Below are 14,971 nucleotides of genomic sequence, written 5' to 3' on the forward strand. Positions count from 1 at the left end.
CTACTAACCGGGAGCAAATTTACACATCCGACCACCAAGAGATCATATACTATTAAACACATTTTAACTTGCCAGACCAACCATGTGGTGTATATTATTCAATGTCCTTGCAACTTGCTTTACATTGGCAAGACAATTAGATCTTTCAGGGAACATATGGCCCTTCACCGGTCAGCAATAGGACAGGCACTATCTGGCAAAGGAAACGACCAACCGGTGGCCAAGCATTTCCGCCAAGCAGGACATAGCCTCACCGGTCTCAAATACATGATCTTGGATCACATCCCCCCATCGATCCGCAGGGGAGACAGAGATGGCAACCTGTTGAAAATGGAAACCAGGTGGATTCACCAACTGAATACAGTGAAACCACATGGTCTTAACGACCGCTTGCCACTGTCAGTATTTCTATAATCTCCCAAGTGTCAGAAAACAGAAGCAAGCCGTCAACCACTCCTGCCGCTCAACCATGAAGACCCAGGGCCCCTCTATATGGCTGATGGACGTGTCGGTCCAGTAGCATCCTTCACCAGAGACATTTTGCTATTAATTGTCTCCAATACAGTAGTTGGGACTTCAGCCCTTATCATTATTCTGGTCTCCTGCAGTACCTAGCTTTGCCTCCCATGTTCATATCTATGTTTATGCCTACGTTTAAGTTTAAGTCACTTTAGCGTGGTGAGAACTCTTCTTTCACTAACTCCCACAGTTTCCCTATTGAGTTATCATGGCTCTTTCTTCATTACAGCCACAGCTCGTTTGTTCTCCATATAGCAGTGTAATTATAGGGGTTCTATAATAGCGTGCTAGTATAACACTAACTAGTAGATTAGCCAGCTCTCTTGCACTTTTTTAATTAATGTTTTGTCTGCACCAGGTTTTATCACCTTACTGGTTTTATTCACCATTCACTGATCACTCGTTCTCCTACATTGGAGATCTTATTACAGGTTTTTTCTGACGCTTCTCACTAAGTGTATTCATCACTTCATCACTGCTTTGTTTATTTGTTCCACAGACACCTTTGCCTGCAGCGCGTCAATCCCGGACCCCGGGCGCTGCGCCTGATCGCCACTCCCCCCCGCATACTGAGCTCTATAGGAAGTGTACCCTTGGCAACCGGCTAGCTTGCGTTTCACCCAGGTTGGACCCAGCTTCCACCACATCCACGCCCTGCCATGACGCGCTTCCTGTTACAACTTCCGGCTAGGGGAATGGCGCTGAGCAGCAGCCCCAGGCTAATGGAGACGCGCTGACACCTTATTTAAGGGTGAGTCACATTTACACTGTTGATTGCTGTGTTTCACTATTAATATTGCCTTGACAAAGGGGCGTTGTTGCCCCGAAACGTTGGCTGTGTTTTATTGTTGATTTTTCAATATACGTTTTACACCAAGTCCCTGGAGTGCCTGCTTTTTTGTCTACCCATCTATATATATATATATATATATATATATATATATATATATATATACACTAGGCGATTCATTGCACCCTACGGGCGCTCTTCACGCCGGCGTAAGGGGCTGCGCCCCCTTAATTTGTGAACGTTTGTATTGTGAGAAATATGGTTAGAATTGTATGTAAGAGGCCTGTATTGCAACTTGAGTTATAGGTGAAATGTGTTAAATAGGGAGCATATGATTTGGAAGGGGTGTGTATTCCTTCGGCGGCGCTGTCTTCCTCCTCCTCCGTCCTCCCTCCCTCCTGCATGTGTTGCTACGGCGGGGGCTAGCGTGCATGTGTGTGTGTGGCGCAGCAGCCCGGCCAGCACAGAACACGCGTCGGCGGGAATTGGCAAACTCCCACTGACTCCCATCGTGCAGAAGTGAGAGTGACTCACTGCTGCCTGTGATTTCTATTATGCAATGTGAAACCTCTTGCCCAGCACCCTGTCCAGTGCCAGCCCAGCAATGGCTTTTAGAAAAAAAAAAAAGGATGTAATGTTTCCCAGTGCCCTGCCCAGTGCCCAGCAATGGCTTTTATTTTAAAAAAACCCCTGCTGTAATCTTTCTCAGTGCCATACGGCAGGGCACTGGAAAAGATTACAGCGTTTAAAAAAAAATTAAAGCCATTGCTGGGCACTGGGCATCCCAATGAATCTGTGGACATGGCACATACCCCCACAACGGTGAAAAAATGGAGGAGTGACTTTCCCCTGTTAAACCACACCCCTGAAATGGCACCACACCCCTTTTAGGCCACGCCCCCTTAAAGTTTTTTTAAAAAAAAATTGCCGCGCGCAAATCCATTATCTCTAGTCTGGGACCACCCATTACCATATTTCTAGATTCGCCTATGCCCATAGTATATCGGGACCGGTGATAGCTAATAAGCATGGAAAAAATTAGGCCTTCATTTTATTTCTCGGCTGTCACCTGCAAGGCGCCCACCCAGTCCAAGCACTGCAGCCTAATCAGCCTATTGGTTACTCAGGCACTGTCCTCACAAGCACTGTAGAAACCTACATCATTTTAAATTCTAGTTTGCCCATATTATGCCACCATGTAATCACAGCAGGAATCAGCCAGCAGAGCATCAATCATAGCCTCAGTGTGTCACTCTCACGACACACACTGCTGCTGATCTCTACGGGTCAGAGGAGCATCTGACAGACCCCTCCAATCAGAGCTCAGCACATGCTCCTTTGACCCTTCAGCACAGTCTTCTGGAAGAAATGAGCCAGTAGTTCATTGGTAGATATTAGATCCAAGTGCCTAAACGACCACCATGTGATCTGCATCCTGCCTAATCCTCATGAGTCGGTGGACCAGACACTCCCAGGGAGGTTAGACACCAGGGAGAGTATAGGGTTAGCCTGCAGAAGTATGGTCTAGCGCACCCGTAGGGATTGGGATTAGGCAGTGGAAGGGGAGGGTAAGGGCAGGAGGATGGTCCTTTAGCCCACTTGGATCTAGGTGCATTGCCCCAGCTGGACCCCATTGCCTGCCTGCAGCTGCCACCGCCTGATTCCTTCTCTGGGACTCTAAAACTCTGAGTCCCAGGGCCCCTATAAACCTTGGGAACCAGGGTGGCAGTCCCCTCTATTCACCCGTCACCTGGATTGAATAGGAGCCGAGTCTCGGGAGCTGCTGGCAGCATTAACAGTGACCAGTGCGGGGACCCTGACGGGGCTGACAGGGAGCATCAGCGCAGCTGAGTGGAAGGCCTCTGTACAGCTGGTCAGCAGCTGATATGTTCAAGGAGCGGCTGTGATGAATTTTGGGCACTGGGTAGTTGGAAGTGGCATGTAGTGAGTCAGATTGACTCATTTTAATACCGGCGGCTGTGGGCTCAGGTGCTCCACTGCTAGTTCCACCACTATAAGGCTTCATAAAAAATAAAAAAAATTATATATGCTAGGCAGTTTGGAAGTATCATTAAAACATATGGAAAGTGTGAGTACTTCTTAAGACTGGTCATATTCTTGTGTGTGGGAATGTACTAACTTGTAGAAAACATTTGTGTAACTTCGAAGAGCACAATCAATCAGTCACTGCTATACAGTACATCACCATCCTTGTTCCTAGCCAGTTTTCTTCTGTATGTCTGCTTTAAGCAAAGAGATGGGAAAAATAGCATGTTGGTGAAACTTAGGCAAAATAAATATTTTTTCTTACTATCCACTTCTACTAATATATCTCCATCAGTCGCATTTACTAGACTAGTTCAAAAGTGTAAAGCTTTCACAGTAGACACAAGGGGATGACAACTCCGTAGCTCGAACTCCATGGTAACTACTATATTTGACAGATTTAGATTCTGCCATCCAGGCTGTACATTCCTGCCTCTATATATATTACTGTACATGCGATTTCCGATTTCACACATATATTCGTATCTGCATCACATAAATCCAAAATTTTTACCCCTTTTGCGCCTCTCAGCAACTTATTTAACCAACATTTTTGTGTGATGTCAAATACTATACATATAGGGTAACATAGGTTCTGTAGCTGCTTAAAACATGGTGAAATGCAGGTTTGAAGTCAGCTAAACACAGAACCTGTGTAATTCATGAGTTTAAAGGCATAGTATAAGTATATATATATATATATATATATATATATATATATATATATGTATGTGTGTGTGTGTGGAGCTAGGTAATTGATAAGAAAGGTGTTTCACTACAGGTGATGGCAATCATACATTACCAGGGAAGTCCAGGAACAGAGCATTTTCTCCCTCATGTAGAGGGTCAGGTAAGCAACCCTGATATATATATAAGTTAATTTATCTGAAACCTGTGACAGCTGCCCCTTTAATACTAATTCAGGTTCTGTGTTTGGTGATTGTCTCACCTTTAAAAGCCATAAGGTACTTGGCAGGTGAGCTCTAAACCAAGAAAAAAACATGTGTTCATTTTAGCTATGATGTGTTAGTAGTTGCCAGGTTCCTAAGAGACCAATTGTTAGTGTAAAGGTGCCCATACACTAGTAAGATTTATCTTCAGATCTGGCTGGTTGGAACAAAAACATGGTTATGGATGAGTGCCAGTTTGTCAGTTTTCCATAATTTCCAAACACATGGTCAACTGTCATTTGCTCTCATCCATAACCATGTTTTTGTTCCAACCAGACAGATCTGCAGATAAGTCTGCGTGTGTATGGCCACCTTAGACTTGCAGTGCAATGGGGTCCCTTGGCGATGGGCTGCAAGCTTAAATGCATTGATCAATTCATGAACTAAAACCCCATTATTTATTTATTTATTTATTTGTATATTAAGGTGTGTTAGTTTATTATGCGGAGTGCTGAGCCCCCTATATTTGTATTTACTATAGTGTGTGGTCACAGGCCAAGCTGGGAAGTGTTTGCACCCCATTTGTAGGAATGTTTTAGTAGAGAAAATTGCCCTTCACCTATTACAAAGCGCTATAAATACGTTACTTCCCTGGTTTGGGTTAAGGTCTGATGTAGTCCATCTGGATTTCCCTTGATGAGTATGTGAAAAAACAAGAGAGAAGGCTTTCAACCTTGTGTAATTCTGATGACTTATAAATTATGTTTCACCACTTCAATCATATAGCTAGTGAATACAGATATATATTCGGGGGGTTTCCCCTTTCAGGGTACTCACACTAGTGGTGTGGAAAGGTGCATATCAAGAGTTCTTCTATTCTCCTGTAGGTCAGAATAAATGTAGATCTCCACTACAGATATATATAAAAAGATGATCCTTTATTACAAATGGGTGATAGTATACAATAAAAAAGGAGCTAGGGTACTCATCTCATGGGTTCAGGATCTCCGGTAGTCCAGATGGTAATAGGAAAAAACGGGGCCCCGATTTTGTTCTCCTGGTAAATCCTTAAGTCCCACTTGATGTGGTCTGTTGCTCACCTTGTGCTGGGTCCACCAACGCGTTTAGATCCTATATAAGGATCTTTTTCAAGGTGCCATTTGTAGGAATGGAGAGTGCCATCTATCTATCGACCATAACATGTATGGTCGATAGATAGATGTATGTACACAGGCAAGACAGACACAGCATGATCAGAACAAGATTAAATAAAATATGTTTATTTTGACACATTAACCTTTTGCGGTTCAAATGTTTTTATACAATTCAAAGGCATGTATTCAATGCAGCCAGCGAGGTTTTTTTATGGCGAGGATGGCTTGTTTTCAGTGAGGATCGCCGAAAACATACCATATGCGCCGTTTAACCCCCCCCCCCGCCCTATTCTATGTTCCGGGGGAATCCCCTGAACGGTGAGGTTAGCCTCGTCGTTTTGATGGCTGCACACGCGTAAAAAAGGCGAGTGTGGGGGGTCAGTTGAATACTGAGGGCGGGCTATGATGGCGAGCAATAGGCACTGCTCGGCATCATAGCTCGCCTAATCAGCATAGAATATACCCCAAACAGTTTGGTTTAAATATTTACATTAATTGTAATTTAGGGGGATATTCTGGTTCACGCATTCTGTCAACTTCCTTCTTAGATGGACAAAACCATGTGCACTGCAGGGGGGGGGGGGGGGGGGGGCAGATGTAACATGTGCAGAGATAATTAGATTTGGGTGAGTTATATTGCTTCTGCGCAGGGTAAATACTGACTGCGGTACTTGTGTATTTTGGCGGCGCCCATCGCATCGCATACCATAACACATACGATGGTATGCGATGCGACGCGATATCGTACGATAGTGCACGATGGCATACAATTTCGAAATTGTATGCCATTGTTCATGGCATACGATGCCATACGATGCGATGCGATGCGATTAAACATTGTATAAGCACCCTAATGGGTGCTTATACAATGTTAAGCACCCAAATGGGTGCTTACAATGTTAAATGCACCCCCACGCCACCCCCCACTATAAACGTGAACCCGAAGCGTGGCGAGCGCAGCGAGCCCGCGAGGGGCGGCGGTACGCGTCCTACGACCTTTTCATACCCCCACTATCCACGTCGGCGTGGAGTTGAGAATAGAATAGTGTGGCGAGCGCAGCGAGCCACCGAGCCCGAAGCGTGGCGAGCGCAGCGAGCCCCGCGAGGGGACGCGGATACCTTCACAGGTAAACGCGTCCCCTCGCGGGCTTCACAGGTGTCCGCGTCGCCACGGACACCTGTGAAGCCCGCGAGGGGACGCGTATAACTGTGAAGGTATCCGCGTCCCCTCGCGGGGCTCGCTGCGCTCGCCACGCTTCGGGCTCGGTGGCTCGCTGCGCTCGCCACACTATTCTATTCTCAACTCCACGCCGACGTGGATAGTGGGGGTATGAAAAGGTCGTAGGACGCGTACCGCCGCCCCTCGCGGGCTCGCTGCGCTCGCCACGCTTCGGGTTCACGTTTATAGTGGGGGGTGGCGTGGGGGTGCATTTAACATTGTAAGCACCCATTTGGGTGCTCAAAAGCACCCTTTAGGGTGCTTATACGATTTTTGGTCGTATAGGGGGTCAAAATCGCGTCGCATCGCATCGCATGCCATCGGGTGCATGGCATGCGATGCGATGCGATCTGTTCGTCGTACGACGGACATCGGGGGCGCCGCCAAAATACACAAGTACCCTGACTGCTTTATTTTTACACTGCAATATAGATCTCACTTTGAAGTAAAACCCCACCCAAATCAAACTCTCTCTGCACAAGTAACATCTACCCCAAATGCAGTGCACATGGTTTTGTTCATCTAAGAAGGAATTTGCCAGAAGGAGTGAACTAGAATAACCCCCCCCCTTTTTTTTTTTATTAAAACATGGTCTATATTGAATGTTGAATGATGTTAATGTTTTTATTTTAAAGTGACTCACCATTGTATCTGCTACTAGTGCTAGGGTTGTTGAGCCTGACTAGACATTGAACCTGAAAGGGTTAATGTCTAGTGAAGTAAACTGAAAAATAGCATATTTTTATCCTTTTTTTTTGCAAGTATAAAATAAATGTAGTCAATAATAAAACCAATATAGTATAAAAGAGCTTTTTAACTTCCCTCTGTTATATAATATTTAATCTAACAAGACATTGGGGACCACCTTTGGTACTAATGGTGTGTTCCACATAGGCTGATGTTATAGATAATATTTTCTGCTGACCCACTTTACCTACTGGGATGAAACAGATTGTCCGCTTACAGCTCCATAGTTGTTAACACTAACATTTGTTCTGTAAATATGAAAGTTACGAATGGCTGGGAAAAAAAAAAAGTTTGTACTATGGTATGATTTTCATTGAATAATGCAAAAAAAAAGTATAGATTCAATTACTAACTGTTTAATAACAGGAATAATTACAAGATATGCATCTCATTTAGATGCATGAGAGATGCATTGTCAGCGGTGGGGAGTTTGACTGGGGCGGTACACCTGTCAAACCTTAACCTAGGCATCCTAAGGCAAGCTCAGGGAGGACAGAAACCTCACGTGGAGCAGAAATGCAAAAGCTATGAAAGTTTTACAGTGTGTTTAGCTTTCGAACATTGAGGGAGATGCATCAATGCTTGGAAAGTGAAGAGAGATCAAGTACCAACCGATCAGCTCCTAAATGTCTTCTTCAAACACAGTTTGTAAAAAGCCTGATAGAAGTGCTGGATTTGTTAGGACTCTGAGGGGATTTCAGACAAGAGGTTACCGGGAAGAACAGGCCACGATCCAACCCTAACTCTGTTTATCCCTCGGGAGGTTGTAGGCACCTGCAGAGCTAAGGCTTCACCAATAATAGCCATGTTTGAAGGGGCGAATTAAGTCCGCCCCAACTCCGGTGCCACCTGGACTTTGACAGAAAACAAGGTGCCCACCATCTCCAGAGCAGACAAGAGTATTGCTAACTAAAAACCCGAAAACATGGAACAAAACAGAAATGTGGCACAACTGTCCTCCAAGGGAGAGAGTCCTCCAGCAGTCCAACGTACACTAATTTAATAAAATGATCCCTATATGGATCAATTAGGAAGATAGTGAAGTAGGGAGCAAGGATACAGCTTCCCACCACACTACACTAAATGCAACAATGCATGATGGTGTTAATAATTAAACAGTACTTCAACAGCTAGACCTATACATGCAGAGAAAAGGAGCACAGTATCCTAATGGCGCACAAAGAGCAGCGATAGGTACAGGGGAAAGAAGGTAACCCAACCCTCAATACAGACAATTTATACAGAAATGGTTTCCCCTGTCGCACACCGCGCTCACAACCTATTTCAAGAAAATATCCTTAATTTATCTGTAGCTCGATCTGGTTCAAAAGTGGGCTTCCTTATTTCTTTTTTTCTTTTTTTTCCTTTTTTTTCTTTTACTTTCTATTTTCTTTTTCTCCGAAAGGGAAGTATGAAAGAGAGAAAAATATAGAAAATGGTATAGTACGTTTTCAGACCTATACATGCAGTTATGCAGAAAGATGTTATAACACAGAGCTGGTTCCCACTATAACACGGATGATAGCTTGTGGGAATACCAGAAAGACACCATATAGCTTTACACACAGATAACACTGCACTGCAATTATCAGAGAATACAAATGCCTAGATGGAACAAAGACACTTCTTTCTGTACAAGTCTGGGTCAGGACATCATTAGCCGGTACCAGAGAACAGGAACAAACTTGGACTCATCTGTGACACAATCCCAGATGCACAGCAAGGACAACCTAGCATGCAGCCACACCCAAAGACCAAGGTGTGCATCAAACCCAGTCAAGGTGGATCAGCAAAACCCTGAGTATTGATCCAGGGAAACATATAAACTACAAACAGAATATGTATAACACTGACCTGCCGGAGGCGGCTCGTAACAGTACCCCCCTCTCATTTGATGATAGCCAATTTAATTTTAAAAAAGCCACTAAATGTGGCATTTTTTTATTTTTTATTATGCATACATAATTACTAAGTAGGACAGCTTACAGGGGCAGTAGGCCTGATTCAGGGTAAACGCCGCCCGCCCCCGTTCACTGAGCAAATGGCCGCATGTGGCTATACAGGGAAAAAAATTATTTGATGGTCACCAACCGCCTAATGATTTTTTACCTATTCACAAATAGTTCTAGTAAATTTCAGGCTTACAGTACCATCACAAGATCAAAGTGCTGCCCCCAAACATGTGCCACCCCTAGGCACGTACCTCATGTGCTTAATGGCAAATTTGGCACTGCCAGTTAGAAGCTGATTTGCTGGAGCTCTCTCTCTGGGCAGTATTCAATGACCATATTCGCAATGTGCAGCGCATCCTGTTTAGGATTTGCTGTACAGTCGCCGTGTTCCGGAGGGCTGGAGCCCTTGCTGACAACTATTCAATGCCACAGGGGCTCGCTGCCCCTGACAGCGAATGTTTACCCCTGCGGTGGACGCCGCAGGGAGCCGGGGGATGGTGGCAGGCAGGGAGATGGAAGTCTCCCTGCCTGCCCCAGAATGTATGTGGGGGGTAGGAGGGCTCCCCGGGACCTAGGCAGCACAAACTGCCCCCCCTGGGAGAGCTAGCAGGGAACCTGGTAGGAGCCGCTATCACTGCTCCCGATCGTGCATATGTATTGATCGGGAGCAGTGAATATATGAATATGTAAGCTCTCGGCTCCCGGCCCCCTGCTGGCTGTTATGTGTAAAAAAAAAATAATAATAATTTTTCATTAAATATATATTCAAGTGCTGTAAGCAAATGAATAAAAATAGCATGCCCCTTCACAGAACAAAATTCCTGATTTTTTTACAACAAATTTAAAAAAACAACAACATTATTTTAAAAGTTCACATTCCACTTCACCATGAAAAGATGGCGATTGCTACACGGTGACACACGGCGAAAATCACTTAGAAAGCAATTCGCCATCTTCTCATTGAATACACTCACGACGAATCACATTGAAAAACCCACTGAAAAACCACAGCGAATTGCGGAGAGTATCAGACGGCGAATTGTCCGTCATTCACTGTTCGCGGTGAAAAGTGCACGTTGAATAGGGTGATTCGCTTTCTGACACAAAAAATCACCTTCCAAAATGAAAATAGCACAATTTCGCTATGAAACATGGCGAATTGGCCTCATTGAATACTGCCCCCCCTCTCTCTCTCCTCTATCTCTCTCTCTCTCTCTCTCGTTTAATACATCTGACCCTATGTTCTTTACCTCCACCTGATACATCACTTTATTGCATAAGATGCTGTAGAAGAGTTTTTAAGGAACAACTTATGAATACTCGGTTGCATACCTCCCAACTTCTGTGTTGGGAAATAGGGACACTCTAAGCCGCGCGAGCGCCCGAAAAGGGTGCGGGGCGCATGCAAATGAGGGCGCGGCTTATGCTAATTAGCCGCGGCCTCATTTTCATACGAGAATAGACGCTGTGCGCATGCGCACAGCGTCTATTCTATTAGATTGGGGGGGTCTCCCAACTGCCACCCCCCGCAGCGGCACAATGCCTGACAGGACATGAAAATCGGGACTGTCCCGCTGTAATCGTGACAGTTGGGAGGTATGCGGTTGTACAAGCAGTATTCTCATTTGCTCTGTTTACCTTTTATATATTTCTTGGGCACCATATTGTCCTAGAAATCAAATAGTTGGCAGCGCTTCCCATGCTATCTAGGACATGCTTTCCACATGAAATAAAAGATGACATGCCTGGGAGATATCACTGGTGCTCTGCTGTCTGTCACCTGCACAAGCTATCCGCACCTCATCCTGCAAATCAAGGAGAGCTGCATTTCAGTGGATGACATACATACACTAGGGCGACTTGTCCTTAGGACAAGTCGCCCCCGACTTCCCCCTGAGCTTCCCCGGCTGCTCCCCGGGGGAGCTTGATTAGATTGGCACTTGATGTGCCATTTTTTACATGTGATAAAACGTCTCGATTTATCACATGTAAAAAACACGGGGAGCAGGGGGGGGGGGGCTACAGAGCAGGGCTGCTGGTGGGAGCAGGGGGGTCTGGGGACGCTGCGGGGGACACAGGCGGCATAGAGCCGGCAGAGGGAGCCGGGAGCTGTCAGTGCTAGAAAAAAAAGCCTATACAATGAATGGGCAGCCTGTGATTGGCTGAGCGCTCTCTCAGCCAATTGCTGACTGGCTGAGAGAGCGCTCAGCCAATCACAGGCCGCCCATTCATTGAATCGGCTTTTTTTTTAAATTCAGTACTGACAGCTCCCGGCTCCCCCTGCCCCGCTCTATGCCGCCTGTGTCCCCCGCAGCGTCCCCAGCCCCCCCTGCTCCCTCCGCCGCCGCGCCGCCCCACTAGGTCCCAAGTCGGGAGGTCGGACGTGCAGCAGGTCTGACCACCCGACGCAGATCCGATGCGCACGGGACCGCGCATCGGATCTGAGGGGACATCAAAACTAGCCGATTTTGGTCAGATTTCGGCCAGATCCGACTGATCTGGCCAAAATCTGACCAAAATCGGCTAGTGTATGGGGGCCTTAACATTTACCTCTCTCTGCACAATCACATGATGAGCTTATACTAGCATGGCAGAGTTTATAATAGCTGCAATTCAGACATTTAGGATGAGATACTTATGATCACTACAACAGTCTCCTCACCATGGGCCTGATTAACTGAATGCAACTTTATTATTATTTTACATGATTCCTTTTAAAGAACGTAGTTATAGCGACCATGAATCTATTTTCACTCTAGGGTAAGTGGGCGATTATGAGAGCAATTTCCTTTTCAAACCTCTCTTAAGGATTGTGCTCATACATTTCTGCATACGAAAAACAGTGTTTAGGAAGAGTTGCATGGCAACTGAAATGTGATATACAGTATATTCGCAGTGAGGGGCCAAATTATTATGACCACCAGGTAACTTAATGCAAATGAGGTATTCTGCAGATGTAGGATGTCTGGCACAGACCAGAAAGCATAAAGGGCCCCATATATCAGTAATTAATTGTGACAATTTTCAGATATGGAGATGATTGACACAATTAATTTTAGATGTGTGGGCTCCCCCTTTTGGCAATCCCAATCAAAATCGCCAATCGATTGCTTAATCAGATTTTTAAACATGCTTAATAATCTGGTATTATCTGCGGATCTTTTTTATATGTGTGGGCATTCCCAATTCGTCTTCTTCATCTATTTACATTATGAACAGCTGAAATGACAATCGATTGGGCAATTTCCAGATATGAAGATGCAATCTTTAATTGTAATTGCTGATGTATGGGGCCCATTTCTCTTGGGCAGCAGTTAACACAGAGTGGACCAACTGACAAAAGACTGTGGGGCAGATGTATCAAGCTTGGTAATGAGAGTGGAGATAAATTAGAAGGTGATTATGCACCAGCCAATCAGCTATGTTTCAAAGAATGACAGTAAGGAGTTAGTTGGCTGGTGCATTATCATCTTCCCCTTTAACTCTTCACCAGGCTTAGTAGTCTGTTCGTTTGCATGCAAATTTGCATGCGAGTGCATTGCTTTTTAGCAGAACATGCTAATGTGCACTTCTGCGTGAGTTGGCACGGCGAACAGAGTGTTTGCCGGGCACTCGCAATCACCACTGCAGGCGGAGGGTGTGGGGCAGCTGCGGGTAGTCGTGCCCATGGCCACGCCCAACGTTTCATGGGCGTTTCCATGAAAATGTTAGGTGTTCCAATGGTAATCATCCACCTGGGTGCCGGGAGCGGGCAACTGACATTACCGGATGTCAACTGCCTGCCATTTTCCCCTTAGGAATACAGGAGAAGCTAAGACACCTCAGAGTGTCTTATAGGGCCTACACACATCCCGATTTTGGCCAGAGATATAGCATGCCAGATTTAGCATAGCAGATTTCCTTTGAGCACAAAATCATCTATATTGCTTAGAACGTGCAAAATGTGTCAACGATATGCCTCAGCGATTCTGCTTAGCGATTTAAGCATGCCAGATTGACACCACACAAAAGGCGCCCGATATGCAGGGTCTTGCTAAACGATTTTGCTAGATTGATGGGACATGCTCATTCTTCATCTTAATGCGATTTAGACGCGCGGGGCCGCGCATCTATATCGGTTTAGCCCCCACACACACACCGATGTATGCTTAGTTTCTAAGCGACCTTGCTAAATCGCACAAAATCGGCATGTGTGTAGGCCCCATTAGTTTAGTGTATTTCCCCATAGGCAGCGAATGGATGTTTATGCTAAACATCCATTTGCAGCCATCCGGGGGAATTGGCCCTGTGAAGGGGGGTGGCGGCATATGCTAATGGTGGGCAGTCAAAAAATGACACGCAGTGCTGCTAACTTTGCAGAACTGAGTGTCAACGAGAACAAGGTCCTGAGTGCAATGCCTGTGGTCTTAAATGGCCAATGGATGCTTAAGCTGAACAGAGAGTGGGCAGACTTGGTCAGTACCACAAATAGGCAAAGTGCAACAAATTATGGATCAGGGACCAATTCAGATAGCCTGTCAACAAACAATACACTGTTGATATTCTAATGTGACTATTATGAATGCGGCGGTTTGTCTATGATGCTGGCTGCATACCTTCTCATTAGATTTAGACTTTAAGTAAATACTGTAAATAAATGTACAAAATAGAATTATGCATGCCCAAAGTGCTGAGAGCCTGGCTGGGCAGTGGAGCAGCTTAGCGAGAATGTTTGTTCATGGACACAGAAAGTAGACAGTAAATGGTTGGCAACTGGTCATGTGGTCTGAAACATTATGTTTTATTTTTTAAATATACATTTTTATTGAGACATTTCTCAATTTACAGGAAATACATTCAATAAAAAGGAACAGTGACCAACAAAATATAACATAGTACATTGTGACTGATATTTTTATTTTTAATTACACCATGCATGTGGTAGGGTTAAGATAAGTAGGGCCGACATCAAGGTGGGACTGCTGCGCCGGTACAACAGGCCCAGATACTTTAACAGATTGGGGAGGGGGGGGGGGGTAGGAGCTGCTCATCCTGCCTGCTCACCTGCCATTATATGCGTAATATCTGTAAGAGGCCTATGGCCAGGCCTCTGCCTGACTGTCCACCCGCACCCTTGCACATTGCCAAACAGCAAAAGAAAAGCAGTGCAAGGAAGGAATTTGACTTAGGCTTTACCACCCACCCTTATGTTGGATAACAAACCAAGCACTTCAGTGACAGGAACTGTTACTTTTGTGGCTGAAGTGCTTGGTAAGTTGTGGTCCTCATAAAACAGTTTTTTGGAAGGACGACATCTGATCACTAACTAGGAGGTTGATGAGGAGGATGTTGGTGTGGAGAATGTCCATGGGCTGGTTTAGCCTGCTGCTAAAAATAATCCCATATCCAAAAGGACTTATGCACTGGTATCACAATGGCTTTCTTTTGTATCACAGACCTGTTGCCACTGGTGGCTGACTTACACAAACACATAATTAACATCCTCATTAGCAACAGATAGTACCCAAATATCATCTTCATCCTGTTCCACTTTCTCACTAGCAACCTCATTTTCAATTATGTCATCATCACTATCTTTAGTTTTACTGCTCACCCCCACATTTGCAGATGGTGCAGAATGGTGGAAGGAGGAGAAATAGGCTTCTGTAGGAGTA

The sequence above is a fragment of the Crinia signifera genome, chromosome 4 (assembly GCF_055691185.1).
Source record: "Crinia signifera chromosome 4, ASM5569118v1, whole genome shotgun sequence".
NCBI classification, from domain to species: Eukaryota; Metazoa; Chordata; class Amphibia; order Anura; family Myobatrachidae; genus Crinia; species Crinia signifera.